A 19,228-nucleotide genomic window follows, 5' to 3' on the forward strand; every position below is an offset into this window, starting at 1 on the left:
TAAATATTTCTATAGGAAGTGTTGTTTTTTTACGTCTCAGTTTTTTTTTTTTCATTTTGAATTTGTGATATAACCTATTTTTCTATCAATTGAACGAAGAAGAGATTTTGAGATCCATGGAAATCTGGGGGATGTTTTATGATTAACTAACTTATCTTTTGATTTAGGTATATATTCATCTAAATAATTATCAATTATCCCTGAAAAAAAGATTAAATGATATATTAACATCATCACTATCATAAACACTAGACCAATCAGCCCTATCTAAGCTAACACCAAGGCTAGCCAAATTTTCTGGAGTAGCTCTACGTCTGGTGGGAGAAAAACCAATCTTATTATACGAATACCCGAGATCAAAACATGCTATAATAGGGAAATGATCGGTCATATCGGATAAAATTATAAAAGAGTTCAACATTTGCAAAACATTAGTGAAAATATTATCAAGAAGGGTGCATGCCGGAATGATTTTGTAACAAGTGTGAGTTTCGAAATCAATGGCAAAAATGAGGCTGACAAAAATATTTCAAGAAATACTTGTGACGCGTTATCATCATTTGTAATCAAATCAATATTAAAATCACCCAAAAATATTTGTATTAACCAAAAGGGTTTTTTGATAGATTTATAATACAACTAAAAAAATCTTTAGGATTAGAACTTGGGGGTCTATAAACAATACCAACAATAATGTTTTTACTTTGCGGAATGGAAATTCCCACAAACAAAGACTCTATAATATCATTCTTCATCACAAACATTAAACTCAAATTCCTGTGATAAATAAAAAGCAACCCCACTGCCCGTCCTATTCACTCTATTATTAACAATTAACTCATAACCATTTAATGCATATGGTAAATTGTTATCAGATGATAACCATGTTTCAGTTAAACCTATCACAGAAATTTGTTTTTTCATTTGGTTACCTAATAATATCTGTACATCATCAAAATGCTTATTCATACTCCTGATGTTCAAATGTAACATAGAAAATTTACTTTCTGAAAATTTTTTGACAAGATCTCTGAATTGATCAACTGTAACATACTTTGAAGAAATATGAGAGGAATCATATTCAAAATCGAAATCATTATATAAATCTTTCGAAGACAAATTAACATTATTGGCAATGAGGTTATAAAAAAAAAGCAGAAGAACGTGAGTTTATCCGACTTAATTCCGTAGGGGAGCGTCTAAGCAAATCATAAAGTTCATCATCATTAAGAGAATCAAACGCTGCATTGAGTTGACTAGCCGTAAGGAGGAGCATGAAATCTAAGATGAAAGCATATCAACTGCCAGGGTTGAAGTATGATAGGCCTATATTTTGACATACATGTACGTGAAGCACAAACAATTCCGGTTTCGCGGATCGTACAGAGAGTAGGCAAATACACATAAAGATAGAATTCTGAAAAGGAAGATAGGTGTGAGAGGACAAACACAAGGAAGATGACAGAGAAGGAAGGACGGAGAGACAACATACATATATGTATCAAATCGTGTCGAAACATGAGAACTGAACATTGCTAGTCTCAAATCAGATCAATTTTCAAAATAGGGGATAAAAAGGGCAATACACCGTTAACGTTCTTTGAGTAAACAGCAAACACAGAAAAAGGTAATCATGCATATGCAAAAAAAAGAAATCAAATATATCAATAGAAACAATATTCCTTGATTATTGTATTGTAATCAGAATCATATGTGGTAGGTATAAAAATTAACTGGATAAATTAAGGGGACATTCATGTATACGTCATGATTGCTTACATGAACTGGAGGGTTCTTCATCCCCATGTAGTAAGTAGGCTGCATACAGAGACACAGGGTAAGTGACAACGACTCCATTAATGTGAACAGCGTACAAATAGAACCTACACAAACGCAAGCTCAAACAAGTGAAAAAGTAGTCGTGAACATTCTCGCAGTCTATGAACGAATCACTATAAAGAAAGAAAAAGGCGACAAAGCGAGAAATTTTAGGAGAGTGTTTACAGATTTGGAACATAACTGGAGAAAATTTGACTGTGTCCAACAAAGGCAGATCTCTATTGCATAACATTTTAACAGAACTGCAATCTGCACTACTTAACATTTTGACAGAACCTGATGCGTGTGTGTGGCAGGTTGACATTGTGATGCAAACTAGTAAGGATAATAGTAATTGGAAACATCCGATCGTGTGAAAATTTATGGGTTCATAATACAACAACCTGCAAATACCGGGTTGTTTATAAGCAGAGGCTTGCAAGAAACAAGAATTTGCAAAATCGAACTCGTTCACGAGATTTAGAATCAGCATACCCGCACTCTCAAACAAAATTCCAACAAACCAAGGAACCGCATGACAACACATTTCAGAGGGACATCGTCGTTGCAGTGTCACGAGGAGCAACCACGGCGGACAAAAACTATGGGGTAGGGTTCGTTTGTTTAATAGATACTTTATTTTCTGCAAATCAATAAATCAATCAGCAAATCAATATACATAAGGCACATAATCATGAACATGTGGGAAATATACAAAATAAATTCAAAACAGAGTCGTTTGACTTGCGTAAACAAAGATATAAAAGGTAATTGATGATACAATATACAGTATGCATGTCTATGCAGCGGGGATTACAACAATTATAATTGTGGAGCGATTATGCAGAGGGCCGCCATTGTAAGCATAGCTTGAAAAGATGGCCGGCCATAAGAGGAATAGGTAGGGACGTATACTTTACTAGTTTCGTAGTAATACAATACAATACAATACAATACAATACAATACAAGTTCTGCTGCGAAGATAGCAGGAGAAAATAAACTCTGATGTGTGATGGTGGTGGATGTGCGTGCAAGTGCTAGAAAGTGCACAAGGGCAGATATGCTGGAATGTAGAATATTCAAATTGGTTTGCTGGAAGAGGGAACGATATGCGATGTTGCTATTTGGGAGGCCAACATTAATCATATGAATTATTTGTTTTTAATTTGTATTTGAAGTATACTGTAATAAAATGTGCTTTTTAAAGTTTGCTTTAAATGAAAACAAGGAGGCACACTGTTTCAACTCCTCAGGAAGAGTGTTCCATGTATCCGGACCGTGATGTCTAATCGACTTTTGAGCAAGTAGAAGCTTTGGATGACTTAAGTGAAAGTCATGGGAACGACGGGTTGGGTATGAGTGAATATGGTCATTGGTTACTATCAAAGGCATTATGAAAAATGGTAATAAATTTCGAGTGTGTTTATACATTCTCGATGGTAGTTAGGTATAATGTATATCACGGGCCTTTAGAGTTTTTAGGCGATAAAATATAGGATCAGTGTGAGCCTAGAAATTTGAGTGTGTGCATATACGAAGAGCCTTTTTCTGAAGAATAAAAATTGTCTTTAATTTAGTTTTGCTCCAGTTGCCCCATACGATATTGCAGTACATTACATATGGTAAAAATAAAGTGTTATATAACATTATCAAAGTGTGATCATTAATTAAATACTTTATTTTCCTTAAAACACCAGTTGTTTTAGATATTGCTGTAGTATAATATTCTGGACATGAGTATTCCAAGTTAAATTGCTATCTAGGGTCACTCCTAGAAACTTGGTTGAATGTTTCTCAGCAATGTTTATATCATCAATATAAATACTTTTAGGAAGGGTGGGTTGGGATTGAAGAGTATGGAAATGTATAAAACATGTTTTATCAATATTCAATGAAAGCTTGTTCTAAACCATTCGAGATATTGCCTAATTCCATATTAAGTGTATCAATCACTGTTGCAATATCTTTGTGGGAGTAAAAACGTTAGTGTCGTCTGCAAATAAGATGAAGTTCAAACGAGGGGAGGAATTGATGATGTCATTAATGTAAATCAAAAAAGTAGGGACCCGAGGATAGATCCCTGAGAGACACCACATGACACGTTAGAATATAATGAGTGACTAGATTTAAATGCAACATATTGTTTGCGATGACTTAGATAACTTCTGAACCATGACAAACTAATCCCACTCACGCCACAATTATGTAATTTTTCAAGTAAATTGTCATGATCAATAGTGTCAAATGCCTTACTAAGATCCATAAAAACTCCAATTATGTGTTCTTTTTTAGTAAGCGCATCAATAATATTATCGACAGACTTGATTATAGCATAATCGGTAGAAAATCCTTTCCTGAAACCAAACTGATTCGCATTCAATATGTCATTTTCAATCATAAACGAGTAAAGACGCTTGTAAACTACTTTTTCTAGAATTTTCGATAGAACAGGCAACAATGAGATGGGTCTATAATTTTTCACCATTAATGGATTTTCTCTTTTATAGATGGGGATAACTTTGGCGATTTCAAAAGAGTCTGGATACTTGCTTGCCATTAGGTAGGGATAGATTGAATATATGGGTGAGAGGGGCTGCTAGGGGGTAAATGATTTTTTTTTTCAACAAATTCACCCTCAAATTATCAGGCCCACAGGATTTACTACATTTTAGAGATCGAACAGTATCAATAATTTCAAATTCATTAATTGGAGTAAAAAACAAAGAATTTTGATTATTTTCAGGTAAATATTCTTTATAATTTTTGATATCATTTATGGAAATAGATGCTGCTAAAGAAGGACCAACATTAACAAAAAAATTGTTAAAAATATTTGCAGTTTGGTCAGAACTAGTAATAGCATTATCATTATAAGTAATACTATCAGGACATTCCGTAGGTTTCTTTTTGAGTATTTCATTAACAGTCCGCCAAAGAGCACTTTTATCATCCTTGTTAGATTCGAGTTTATTTGAAATATGTGATTTACGTGAAACTCGAATTAAAGTAGTTAGTTTGTTTCTATATGTTTTATACCTGTTCACATTTTCAGGAGTGGGTTTTCTCAGAGATATTTTATAAAGACGGTTTCGAGTAAGAATGGAATGTATAAGACCTTGAGTAATCCAGGGTTGCCGGGCTCTTTTCCTTCCATTTCTTTTGGTAGTTAAAAGAATATGCTTGTCATAATAATCTAATAGTTTTTGTTTAAAAAAATTCATAAGAAGAATTAACATCTTGGAGTTCAAAGATGTCATTCCATTGTTCTTCTAATAAATCTTGATTCAATGAATCAATATTTTGTGGTGTTTCATTTCTATGCATTTTCAAGTATTGTTTGGGTTGGCGGCGTATTGGGATTGTTACAGATTTATCGTTAATCATAAAAATCGGTAGATGATCGGATATATCTGAATAAAGAATGCCATTCGTGCAGATTTCAGTAATAACATTAGACAGTATATTAGCTATTACTGTTTTACCATGGGTGTTGTTTATTCTCGTGGGTTTATTAATGTGGGGATGCACTGAGTTGGAAAGTAATATGTCATGGAAATGGGTGGGTTGTAATAGATATATATTGTAATCTCCCATAAAAAAAAAGTAATTTTCTCTCTCCAAGAATTTCATTAGCACATTGATCGAAATTGTCAAAAAATGATTGAATGTCATTTTGCGGAGGACGGTAAATGATACCAAGTATGATATTTTTCTCATTATCATTTAAAATTTCAATAAATAAACTTTCTGCTCCTTGAATATGCAAATCAGTTCGAATTTTGAACTTATTTTGATTATTAACATACATCGCAACCCCACCTCCTATGCCACGCTTTCTGTCATTACGAATAACATTGTAATTTTCAATGCCAAACAGGTCCGGGGAACTGGGGTGCAACCATGTTTCGGTAATTCCTATAACGGAAATGGGAAATCATTGAGGGTACTTAGAAATACGTGTAATTCAAACAGTTCAAAGTTTCTATTCAAACTCCTTAAATTGAGGTGAATTAAACTAAAATTAGCACAAATCTGATTTGCCTTTATATTGACAAAAAATTGACTGTTAAATTCATTGATAGTGAAGTACTGACTTGTGTGGTTAACTAGCTGTTGGTCATTTATTCCAAAATCAGAATCTATTTACAATGAGTGACATTACGTGATCGCAGCATATAATGGTGCAACGAGAAGTGCAGTGCACATCGTATACACGGGGTGTATACGATGAGGTGCATCGGTGCGTGTTGTGCTGTAACAAACTATAGAGGAGCGCTTGAAACGAAATTATTGACATGATCTACAGGACTGCAGAGCATCGACACTCAAAAACACAAATTCAAATAATATGCTACACTTAAGGGTGACCTAGCAAGTAGTGTAACTTACACGTAGTGAAAAATAAACAGTATCAGTATGTCAATACAATCTCCTTTCTGAAAGGATTGTGTCATTTTATAATATTCTTGACATAATCACTGGTTAGAGAGCCGACTGCTTTGCCAAGCTAAATAAAAACAGGAATAAAAACAGGAACCAAAATAATGTTCGTATGAGTAAAAATACTACTTTTTGAATAAGAAATAAAGAATAGAATAAGTGCATATTTACGAGGATGTACTATAATTATTATGTGATACAATTAATATAATTGAGGACGGACATTTCTGTTACCCAGCTTTACTGAACACCAGGATACCTTTGAGACTACAGAATACGGAGAAAATCGACAGTGAGTCACTTTGTGCAATGGTTAAATAAAACGTGAATCATGCCTACCATAACTATATATATAGATGCGCTTGTGTATGAAAAACAAACATTATGCATTCGAATTGCGGGGGAAAAGAAAATGATTGATGGCTAATGTTTTAGGATGAACAGAACAAACACTGTAGTCAGTGATCTTGGAGGAACCGGTTACTGCACAAATGAAAGTGGACATGTCATTGGGAAAAAAACGAGAAAAATATTCGTAAATAACAAACGTAATGTCCACGTGGATTACGTAATCATAAACGTGCATTGTGTGACTTGCTTTATAGAATGCACATGCACGTCAGTTTTACGAGTCAACAAAAGCAAGCTTTGGGATTAAATTGTCGTATGATCTGTTATTCTGACAGGGCAAGCTACCAACAGTGTGCCAGCATTGTATGATTTACAAGTGAAACGAACTATGAGATAAGTGCAATGTTTCCTATGTACAAAAAATATACAAATTTCGGTTCACTCGCTCGTATATATAATAGAGTATTTTGTAAAGACCTCAGTTTGTTGGTATAAATCGTTATCTATAGGGCCGTCACTAATATCGTAATTAGAATTGTAAGATGTAATACCCCCCCTCCAAAAAAAAAGAAAAGAATTCCATGTTCTGTAAGCTGAAATACAAAAAAATTCGGCTCGCTCGTTGCGCTCGCTCGCCAAAATCTATTACATTTACATCACCCTCAAAAGACCCCTTTTAAGTGCTTGAAAAAGCATATCACGTGGACATTTTTTAAAGTCCCTACCGGGATGGGGTTGGGGTAGAACACTTTTTCAGAAATTAGGGGGGCAATATCTTGCGCGCTTGCCCCTGGCGCCCTTTTCCCTCGATGCGCCACTGCTTTGACTGTTCCATGTATACATAAGGTACGCTATATATTTTGGACTTGTCCTTTTAAAAACCATGGAGCGCCAACTGTCGCATGGAATATTTCGTTACGAAATCAGTAATTTCATCAATGAAATTATCATTTTGTAACGAAATGACAGCATTTTGTAACTAAATGAACATTTCGTCCACGAAATGATAATTTCGTTAACGAAACGGTCATTTTGTCGATGAAATGACCAATTTCGTAACGAAATATTCCGTGCGACACTTGGCGCTCCATGGTTTTTGTCCACGGTTTACACCATGGTTTCATTTGTACCACCTTCGTGAATTCGGGCCAAAGTGTGACTCCTTCGTGAACTGCCTATGTATGGGAACAGCCACAAAATATCTGCTGAGCTATTCTTTGGAATCTTATAAACTTTGCAAAGTTTAGTTGTAGGGCAAGTCCAAGATATCGCGCACCTTACGTATGGGACATTCAGAGATTTCAAACCTCTGAAAAGTAATAAAGGAGCACTTGGATTTTACTGTTTATCATCAGGAGGACTGGTAGCCCTGAGAAGAATATTGTGTTTAAGTTTGATGTCATTTGACTTTGGGTTAATTATTTTATTAAGAAAAATATGGCAACTTACGTATGGGACCAGAGAAAACTGGATTTTTCAAAATAAAGTTTGAATTGAAAATTCTCTAAAAATACCTTACTGATCAAGTTTCGTTTCGAGGTGAAGAAAGGTACAATACTGAAGTATCTTTCAGCAAAGTTTCACTGCAAAAGAATGGCGCATATTTTCATGAAGTTGGTTTAATTAACAAAAGTACACCTTACGTATGGGACATGGCTCAACTTACGTATGGGGCATTTGTCTTTAGTGAACAAGTGTATTCATGGGAATGACTTTAAATTTCCCCATAGTGTCATATTCAGTTCCACAAATTGTACTACAACATGTAACAAATGAAATAGACTTCTAAGTGGGTACTTTCCCGGTACAGATACCTAACAAAAGCTAAAATAGGACATACAAAAGTAATTAACAATTTACAATTAAATGTCTTAGTTTGGATTCCGTCATGCATTAACACTGTCCTCATGATGTCTACACATACAGATACAGTATACTGACACTCTATTTCTAGCCCATTTGTAATACTCTGGTCAGTATTTTTTCTCAAAGGAAAAAAAAATGTGCGAATTTTAGCTTGCGACCTTGATGTAGCATACATGCACATGTACCTTGACTAATTTGTAGTCTTGATAATTTCAACTGTAAAATCAAATGTCATGTACGGTGTAATTTGCAAATACAGTTTGCAGTGGGTACTTTCAGTAGTTCTAGGCTTACCTTGCAAGTTGTCTAAGTTCTTATAGAGCTTTGGAATTGTTTGAAATGCAGCACAAAATACAACAAAAACAAGAGTAATTGATTTTGCTCTGTAATCATCATGTTTTGCTATGTTTATTTTAGCTTCTGCAAAATCAATCAAATTTTAATGAAACTTTTAGATTTTAAAAGCCGTGGTAGAACAAAGAGATAGAAGAATGTATGTGCCAATGCTGGCTTTTTTTCAAATTGCTTGGCTTCAGGTCTATGAAACCAAAGACGACAAAATTTGTGTTTACACTTTGTACATACATGCTTGTGTAGTGATACAGGAAAGATTATCATTTGGACATTTAAATCTTAAGACAAAATGTAATTATAGATTTGAAACACTTAAGTAACTCATTGGTCTGAAACTTACAATATTGATAAATTCTAATAAACTAATTTGTTCATAGACTACCAGATTGCAATGCTTGTTGACAATTGTTTAGATGTGGGGTACAAAGTATTAAGTATGAGTTGATGAAGGTGTCTCAGAGCACATCTGTCTCTTCAAACACAATATAGAAAAGAAAATTGAATTCCCTATTTGTTTGTGTAATTTGTGTTTTTAGCACTCCGACCACAGAACCAGTATTGATATTGTGATTCATGGCAAATGTGAACTATAGTCTTCATTTTACAGGATTTTCAGAAATCACTGTTCATGACCTTGATAAGTCATGACATATTCTGAGGGTGTGCAGTTGAAATATTAAACATCATATCAAAATCAAGAGTATTCTCGTAGGGTTTTTCCTTTGCTATCAACTCAAGTAAAAAACTGTGTTAGGGAGATATCTTCGTCGCGACGATATGAGACAAAAGATCGTCGCCAATCGTCCCCGACGATCCAAATTTTGGGCCTCATGTGCTCATTACTGCGCTCTTTTTTGGCTCATTACAAATATCAACAAAAGATGGTTCCGACGAGTCTGAACGAAGTCGTCTCTTTTCGTCGCGACTAATCAATTAAGGAGGTCTTTTGTCGATCGGCGAAGCGTTTCAGTGATTGTTCAAATGTCGCACATCGTCCCCGACGACTGCGTATTCAACTTGACTAACCGTTTTGTAAAGGTTTTGGTGATGGTTTCGCGTCGCTCATCGTCCCGACGATTGACCATTGAATTTAAATCACCGTTCCGTGGCGAGTTTGTTAATCCATAATTGTTCAAACGTCGCACTTATCGTCCCGACGATTGTCCATTCAACTTGAATCACTGGTCAGTGACGCGTTTAGTAATTGTTCAAGCGTCGCGTATCGTCCCTATAGGCTTGCCCATTGAACTTAAATCACCGTTTGGTATGAGTTTGAAACGTCGCACATCGTCCCGACGATTGCTCATTCAATAATAGAAATTGCTCGATGCTGAGGTGTTTATTTTTTCTAACATCGCGAGTGGTCCCGACGATTGCCCATTGAATTGAAATTGTCGTTCAATGATTGCCACCAGGGTAATTCATCTTCTATGAAGCCTTGCTCTCATGTTTGCCATACTTGTCTGTAAACAATACAAAAACATCGTAACGAGATCCGATGGCTGTCAGACTCCCGAAATTCTTGAATGAATCATGAAAAAAAAAGTGATGAACGTACATTATTATCTTTCCACAAGTCCAGAGCTTGAAAGAAAACATCCGGCATTTATTTTATCATCGTACGGAGTTGAATATCATTGTTATTCATTTCCGAACGTCAAAGCAAATTTCCGACACTTACATTAACATCTTTCAGAGCTGAATGTTATTGCTATTTACTTTCGAACGCATAAGCAGATATCCGGCATTTATTTTATCATCGTACGGAGTTGTATATCATTAGTAGTCATTTCCGAACGTCAAAGCAAACATGCGATATTTATTTAATCACCGTACGGAGTCGAATATTACTGTTATTCATTTCCTAACGGAAAATCGAATTTCTGACATTAATTTTAGCACCGTACGGAGCTGAATCTTACCGTTATTCAAATTCAAAAGTATAAGCAAACATCCGACATTTATTTTAGTACCGTACGGAGTCGAATATTACCGTTATTCATTTCCAAAAAATAAAAACAACATCTGACATTTATTTTAGCATCTTATACGGAGTCGACTGTTACCGCTGTCCATTTCCAAAAGTAACGGCAAACATCCAACTTTTTTGGGGGGCCCGACGTGCGTTTTTGGTGGCCCCGGTCCACCGAGCCACCGTTAGTGTCGAGCCCTGATGTATACCTCACTAACCTCAGCTTGTTGGGGAAACTTATACTGCCATACGAGGGGAGATGCTTTCATCTCTTCTAGAGAGCTTCCCTATGAGCGAATGAAAATCTTTGTGTGGCATTTTCATTTCTATACTCCATAATCATTCGTTGTTTCCAAACATTTTCATGATGTCGGTATTATAAAATCATAATATTTTTCTTAATGTATTCCATTTTCATTCCTTGACCAAAGTCAGTAAGTCCGCCACAAGTACGGTAATCGCTACGTTTCGCGCAGTGCAATATGTGCCGAAGTGCGAAACACGTGGTTATCAAGTTCAATGAAACACGCCGTCCATGCGTGCTTCTTGTTTGGTTTCGTAGTAGCTCCATGGTTACGGCAAAGACAATAAACGGAGGAGGCACTCCGTATAGTGTTTTTCGTTTACAGTAAACAGTTTACATTCGATACAAATAAATTAATAGTCACGTCTTTTACTGTATGATGATCGCCAAGTCGGGAAGAAGTATCTAGAGGAACCTCTCAGTTGATATGTCCGTGATGTTCATTCTAATTTTCACACGCAGTGGTACGCAGATTTTATGAGTGTGAGATCGAAAGAAGTTTCAATTATGTTGCCATGATAATTTATGTAGGCCTACTGTTGTGTAATTGGGTAGGTATAGCTCTTACACTATAAACTTCAGCTTGTTGCAGCGGCATCTAGGGAAGCGATATTTTCTTCGGCATTCGGGACCTTTTTTATATTATCATTATTTTTTTTGACACGTGATTCGATTGTAAGTATGAAGCGACGAATAACCCCTTTGGTTTGTTTTAGTGTTAACATTAATGTGTAATACGCAAATACTGTTCAACGTGCGTTTTTTTTTTACTGTTAAAGAAGCCAAGATAAGGCGACATTTTAATAGAATTATGCCGTTCGGTCGGTTTACAGACTGCTTATAACCTGAAATAGTTGCAGTGCGCGCATTCTTTTTTTTGCCACCTGTTTTCGCAGAAATTTACACTAGAAAGGTTGTCAGTTTTTTTCTTCTGCCATTATTTCCTCTGATATGATTTGTCGTGGCCATTAAGTTAGTTTCAACCTAAAAGATACGTGTCACGTAGGTCTATTGGTTGCCAGCACGCATTTATCTGACTTGTTGTGCGGTTAAGTCTGTTGTTGTTGTTGTTGTTGTTGTTGTTGTTGTTTTTATCATTCATGGGAGGGGCAAACAAGAGTGAGAAATGAGGGAGAGGTGAAATCAGAAGAAGGAAACATCTGTTCATTTAGCTGTCACTTATGCCCAGCAGTAGTAATTGTCCTCACCATTGCTATTCAGATCAGTTTTAGTCATATCTAATAACATTCAATACACGACTATCATCATCATGACATGAGCGAGAGAGAGAGAGAGAGAGAGAGGAAAAAAAACCGCCACCCGTTCAAGGGCGTATACAAAGCAAACGAATCGCAAAGTAGATCAACCGGGGGGGGGGGGGCGTTTCATCAACGAGTTCGTCGGAGGTTTTCACCGACAAATTTGCTATCAGCCAATCAGACGCAAGGATTTCAGTAGCTTTTAACAGTTGTCAGTGTAAATCACTGAGAAAAAGTTTCATGAAACGGTCCCCAGGAAGGTGGATTCATGGTACAATATTCCGTATGGCATACCAGCAATACAAACAGACACGTAACTGCAAAATAAATGATAGAACACAGCAAGCGAGCAGGCTAGAATCAAACCTCCTTTTGTAGGAAAGTCCAACAAAAGTCTTACAACATACCTGTAATAGGGGGTTCACACGTACACAAATTAGCATGTTACAGAACTAAATTTTTGTTACCCTTTAGCAAACTCCAGTCTTTTGCACATGTGGACACACACACACACACACACACACACAGCAGAAAATTAGTGCGAACCAGTAGCGCGATGCATAACCTCAGAAATCTTGCTGATATTTCTGAATGAGCGCGGTATTTGCCCCGGCAGTACTTGAACGGTCGGGTTTAGAAACTTGATTGAGTTCTTTTGTTCCCATCATTAACAACAGCGTGCTCTCCACACCACTGTGAGGCACAAGAACAATAGTTTCATCGATTGGCAATTAGCGGGTTATTTTCTGTACGTGTGAACGGTTGCAAAAAACCCCTCAAGTTTCCGAGGGTGGCTGGAGCGTCTGAACCCAAAAGTGTACAATCCCCGCGTGTACGCTCTTTTGTCTGAGAAGTTGGAAAAAAAAAAACTCGAGTATTGGAGCATGTTCAGTAACGCGCTATTTTGCACATGTGAAGGCGGGTATTGATACATCAGACTCAGCATGGGGGGGGGGGGGGGGCTGATGAAATCTAGCATTAAAAGAATGAACTACACTGACATACTAAAAATGATAAAACTGGACATGAAGTTCATGACCTCTATCCGAGTGCCTCGGACACGGGAAGTACTATGCATGTATCTACAAGCTACATTAAAGTAAAGCATAATGATATCATCATAAACGCTGCGATTCGAAATGTTCTTCTGTTTTGCTTTCAGCAATAACCAAAACTGTATTTTTACGCTCGATTCACAGTGGAGCACTAAATAAATAGCGTATAATATCAATACTAACTCTTTCAGAAGCAGGCCTGTGATTTCTCTATTCAGTCTGTTGAAGTATCTCATTGATATGATTTTTTTTTTTTTTTCAGTCAATTGTGCTCCCCTGACTAAGCTATCAAGAATATAGCTTTTGTGTTCGGAAACTGGATTCACGCAAAGCATACATTCACCATGTATAGTACTGTTGCATAAGGCAACGTAGGGATATATACAGAGTATGTTTATATTATGTTCGCCCGTGCAGCGCAGTGTGCCTGGCTTAAAACCGGCAATTGTGCTATATGCAGGGCGATGATCGGGGCGCCGATGACCGGTGCGCCGGTGTGTGGCACGCACGCCGCGTGCGCGCGCCCACACACACACCTGGGGCGTGCGGCGCGTGCCGGCCCCCGCACGGGCCCGGCGCGGGCGGCCTGTCCCCCGTTGAGGGCGGCTGTCGGCGCGGGCTATTTCAACCTGTGCCTCCCTATATAAGGGAGACCAAGGTCTGAAGAGGAAAGAGACAAGGAACAAGGAAAGGAACAAGAAACCAGAAACAACAGCGAGCGACAGCGTATACAGTGACAGAGCGACACCGCGTTTACAAGCCAGGAAGCACCATGTACCTGGCACCCGCGCGGCATATCCTGCCTTCTGTCTCTTCTGTGCATGGTCCTGCGATAACGCAGGATTACCAAGCAAGGTAAGCTCCCTTACCTCACTTTATAGATGAGTGAGTTAAGTATATTTATCTAATTTAATATGTTGTGCGAGGCGTCGCGACCGAATTTATACGAACCATCACAGCAGCGTTTTGGTCGCAGCGCGCCGCACAACAAATGGCGCTGCGAGCAGGGTCTCCGTTTTTGAACAATTATTCTGCTCGGAAACGGCAAAGGTATAAGTAAGTATTGATTTACGTCACTTAATTTTCGCTAATATGTGTTTATTTGCTTTGTTTTAACGTATATTTTGTATTGTTTCACCTTTAGAGGTGTGCGGAGTTTACGTAGCAGACGCTATTTGGTTGGGTGTGGCGTTCCAAAGAATGCCAACAATGCCGTGGCGCGAATCCTATTATTAAATTTCGCGCCGTTTTTTCGTGAAACGGCATAGCAAGGCGGTGCCGATTTCACAATTTCAATTAACTTTTGTAGTGGCCAAACTGTAATTTTGGAAAGTAATAATATTTGTATACGGGCGAGCTATATTTTAGTCGCTTGCCCAATTCTTTTCTAGGTTTTTTTTTATATCACTTTAGGTAAGCATTAACGTCCTTGGGACAACCCGGATGTTTAGCTTAGCTTTAGTTTGGCCTAGTATTTGCGGTATTCATAATATTTTTTGTATTTGTTATAAAATTGTTAGCGTTGTTGAAACTTGTGTCTTTACAGTACACAAGTGTGATTTTGGTCTACAATTTAGTGGACGTTTCGTCAAGTTGAATTATGTTTGCGTAGGTTATTGCATTACGAAACGTGTCCGTTAATGTATCCGTTATATTAAGCTTTTGTACGATTCGAAGACTCTGGCTAAGGTCTTCTCGTATATATTCGATGACGCCAGTATTTTTGTAAATTGTCTTTTTGGAAGTTGTTCGTTATCGTGCTCGTTAGTTGTATTTTGGTATTGCAACTCGAATGATTTCCGTATATTGGGAACTACTGTCCATGTTCGACTGCCCGTAGTTCCATTGTATGTGTGAGGCAGTCGGTAGTTCATGGTTTTTACCGCGGTCTGAATTCATTCGTTGAACGGACCTGCGTTTATGCACCTTATGTATTTTTTCTCTCGTAGGTATAGCAACCTTCGTTTGAACATTTTCTGTATATACAAGCGAGTGTTGAGCAAATGCCGTTTATTTTGCGGGCAAGTTTGTGCAAAGTGTTTAAGAGATTTTTTCTCGCTTCTCGTGAAGTGTTCATCGCAGTTGTTGCTTATTAGTGAACCACTGCAACTTCAGCGGAGCTAGTACGCAGTAATTGGCGTGCTTCAAATTCTATAGCTTTTTTCGTCTTTTGCCGCGGAAATTGGTGCGTCATTGAGTGGTCTCCGGGAAGCTACTCCGGCTGGTGCACATTGGACGTTCTTTTCTTTTGTCCGTGTTTGCATTTTCTTCCCTCGCTTGCGGAGAATTTCCAGCCGGCGTGTTTGAATAAATTTGTCTCGGCTACGCCGCGCTGCTTGATGCATTTATTGGCCGCGCATTTATATTTGCTGCATTTATTGATTATATAAAATGTGATATAAGATTGCTGTTTTTGTGATGATGTATTTTGTGATTATGTTTACGCTATATATACATTGCAGTGAAGTTTGATGTTAATAGTGAATACTGATGTTGAGCAGTGAATATTGATGTGAAAAGTATATTCATGTCGAGTTGTGTGCATCAGTGTATGTCTTGTATGTTGTGCAAGTATTGACGCAATGATACAATTTGGATGTTTATACTACTTGGATTGGATTCGTAAATACATGTTTTCTTATATTGCCGGGAGTCTTTAGACTTTTGCAAATATACGCAAGGGAAAAGAGCGAAGGATTGCTTTAACCCTTTGTATATTTAGCAAGGGAAAAGGCGAAATAATTATTTCAATCTCTGCTTAAAGAAGAGAAAAGAGCGATAAATTGCTTCAATCTTGGCTTAAGCCAGAGAAGAAGCAATAAATTGCTTATTTTTTGTGATTTGGAAATTAATAAGCAGAAGTTATTGGGGGAGACGAGTGAAAAATCGCTCGAATTCCTTGAGAAACTTTGTTGCTGCGTTATTTTCCGAAAGAGTATATGAGTGTGTATTTCGTGAAGTGTTTGTGTCCGGAGTTTCTTTCGGTCTTGTTTACGAAGTGAACGCCTCCGGGTAAGTAGAAGAGGTGAATGAGTGAATTTGTATATTGTTTCGTGAACTCGTATTTTATGCCCTACTCATATACCGATACATAACGCTACCGATAGTGCGTGACCGGCGGTAAGTATTTCTTAATTTACGCCGAGTTATATACCGGTAAGCAGAGAAGCGTATAGAATAGCGGAGAGAGATCGTGATATATTTGTATTTTGTAGCCTTACGCTACGTTTAGTCACTTCATAGCATACTTTTGTGATTTCAGTATCGGTTTTATTGAATATGCGCTACGCTATATAAGCCTGGATAGCTTTAGCATTAGCGGGCCGGGAAGTATAGCGTTGTCGTTGCGTTTGTACGTAAACAATCCGTGATTACTGATTTTATATATGAGATTGTGGTATTTATATTTGGTAGCCGTACGCTACGTTATTCGCATCGTATCATAATTATATAATTTCACTATCGGTAATATTTTGTGTATACGTTACGTTATATAAGCATGGATAGTTTTAGCATTAGTGACCCGTGAAGTATAGGGTTGCGTTTGCATGAAAGCGATCCGGAATTATTAATTTGATAGAATTAGTATTTTGTATATAGTATAAGTTATCTCTGCGTGTGTTATTGACGATGGAGAGAATCCGTATTAATTGGTGCAACAAAAATGACCTGTTACAAGTACCAGGCATTGGCGATGCAACAGCAGCACGGATCCTCGCCTTACGCGAGGCAACGGGAAATATAACTCCCGATTCGATATGTTCGATTCCGCATATTCGAAATTTAGCGGATATAATTCAAATGTTGGATTTTACGCCAGCTCCAGTCCCATCCCCTAGGCCTCGTGCGCTGGGCAGATCTGGCTCTCAGCCGATTGCTCCGTACCCGTATGATCGTTTCCCGGCACCAGGGTATCCGAGGGCTGCATCCCTTCCGCCAAGGGGATCAGAAAACTCTACTGTGCCTTACGGAGAAGAGAGACAATCCCTACCTCCTGACGTCGGTAGGTGGCAAGTAACTAGGCCCATAGCGATGCCGCGGGCAACAGTAACTGCTAACCTTACCGACCAACCCGCTAAAAACGCACAGAGTGTTACTGAGACCCAGCAAGGGGAGGGGGAATTAGAGCAAGCCCAACCGGAGCCGAATGACGGGCGCGATACTGCTCCTGCTAGTGTTGGTCACACTGGCGAGCCTCAGTGCGCACAGCGGCCACCGGGAGAGGAGCTCCGTGAACGTGATCAGGGTCCTGATCACGATCATGACGAACCTCAGGGTGGTACAAGCTATACCGCTGTACAATCCCGAGTAGAGACAATTAATGAAGGGGACCCGACGTCTGGTCAGTTAGGGAACAGGCGCCCATATTATGACAAACATCACGAGGTCACTTATGGTTCTCGGTACGAGGGAAATTATGAACCTCGTTACGAGACATTTCGTGAGCCTCAACGTAACCCGTCTCCATATAGGCCAACGGGTCCACCCCTACATTTCGACAACCGTGATCGATATTTCGATTATGAAAGGTATCGGGGTAACGATCGGTACCGAGATAATGATATATTTCGACAGGGTAGCGATCGATACCGTTACGATAGCGTCGATTATTACAATGATCAATACCGATATGATCATGAGCGATTCCAGCGGGATCGATGGCAATATGATCATGATCGGTATCAGGAAGACCACAATCGAATTCAATTTGCGCATGATCAATATGAATGCTATGATCGACATACTGACACTTGTGATCAATATCCTGATCGCTTCATTGGCTGTCGGGACAGCGATCGTGAGTATTATCGATCTCCTTCCTATCGTTTACGCGAGGATGTACTTCAGCCGAGTTATGGGGAACGGAGGAGAGGTGAGCAGCCTCTGCGGGCCTCCCCACCACCCGTGCGACGGCTGACCCCGCCGCAGCCTGTAGCTCCTAAGCCGGCTCCTAGGCCGGCTCCTAGGTTTAACATGCCTCGGCCAGGTCAGATATCACCGGCCGCTAGTTCTAACCTATCCGAGCCGGGTACTAGGTCAAGTAGGCCCAAGCCTAGCTCTCGTTTCTCTCCTTCCGATACTCCAGTGATACCTCCTCAGCCCGCTCCCAGGACACATTTACCGAGAACGATTACTTTCAATGGTACAGGGAGCTGGCATGCATTTTTTGCCAAGTTCACCTCATTTGCCAATGAGAGTAAATGGAGTCCCCAACAACGGCAGAATCAATTGTGCTGGTCGTTGGATGGGAAGGCAAGCGAATACTATGCCTCCCTGATCCAACGGGAGCCAGCCATAGATTATTTCAATATCATTCTCAAGTTGGAGAAACGGTTTGCCCCTCAGGAGCTACCTGAAGTTGCTCAAGGCCAGTTCAACGGTGCGAGACAAGGCCCAGATGAGTCTTGCATTGAATGGGCAGAGCGGCTTCAAACTCTAGCTTCTCAGGCTTTCCCCAATTTGCCTGATGACTTTGTGCAGAAACAGCTGGTGTTGCGTTTCTGCCAGGGATCTACTGATCGCGAAGCAGGGCAACACACACTAAATCATCAACCACCAAACCTTGATGACGCCCTACGTGTGACACGCATGTTTCAACATGCCAGGCAAGCCATCTACGGAAAACCGCGGAAGGAAATAAAGCAGTTGGTTGTCGCAGATAGTTTCCTGGAAAGAGATGTGAGAAAGGTAAACCTGCCTATTCCACATACAGTCCCTTCCAACCATTCAGAGGACGAACCGGAAACGCGAATAACCAAACTTGAAAAGAGGTTTGATTCCTTTCAGTGTTCCGTTAATGACAGATTA

Source organism: Diadema antillarum, unplaced genomic scaffold (assembly GCF_040938485.1).
Source record: "Diadema antillarum isolate AM-2024a unplaced genomic scaffold, OU_Dant_1.0 seq00001343_RagTag, whole genome shotgun sequence".
NCBI lineage: Eukaryota > Metazoa > Echinodermata > Echinoidea > Diadematoida > Diadematidae > Diadema > Diadema antillarum.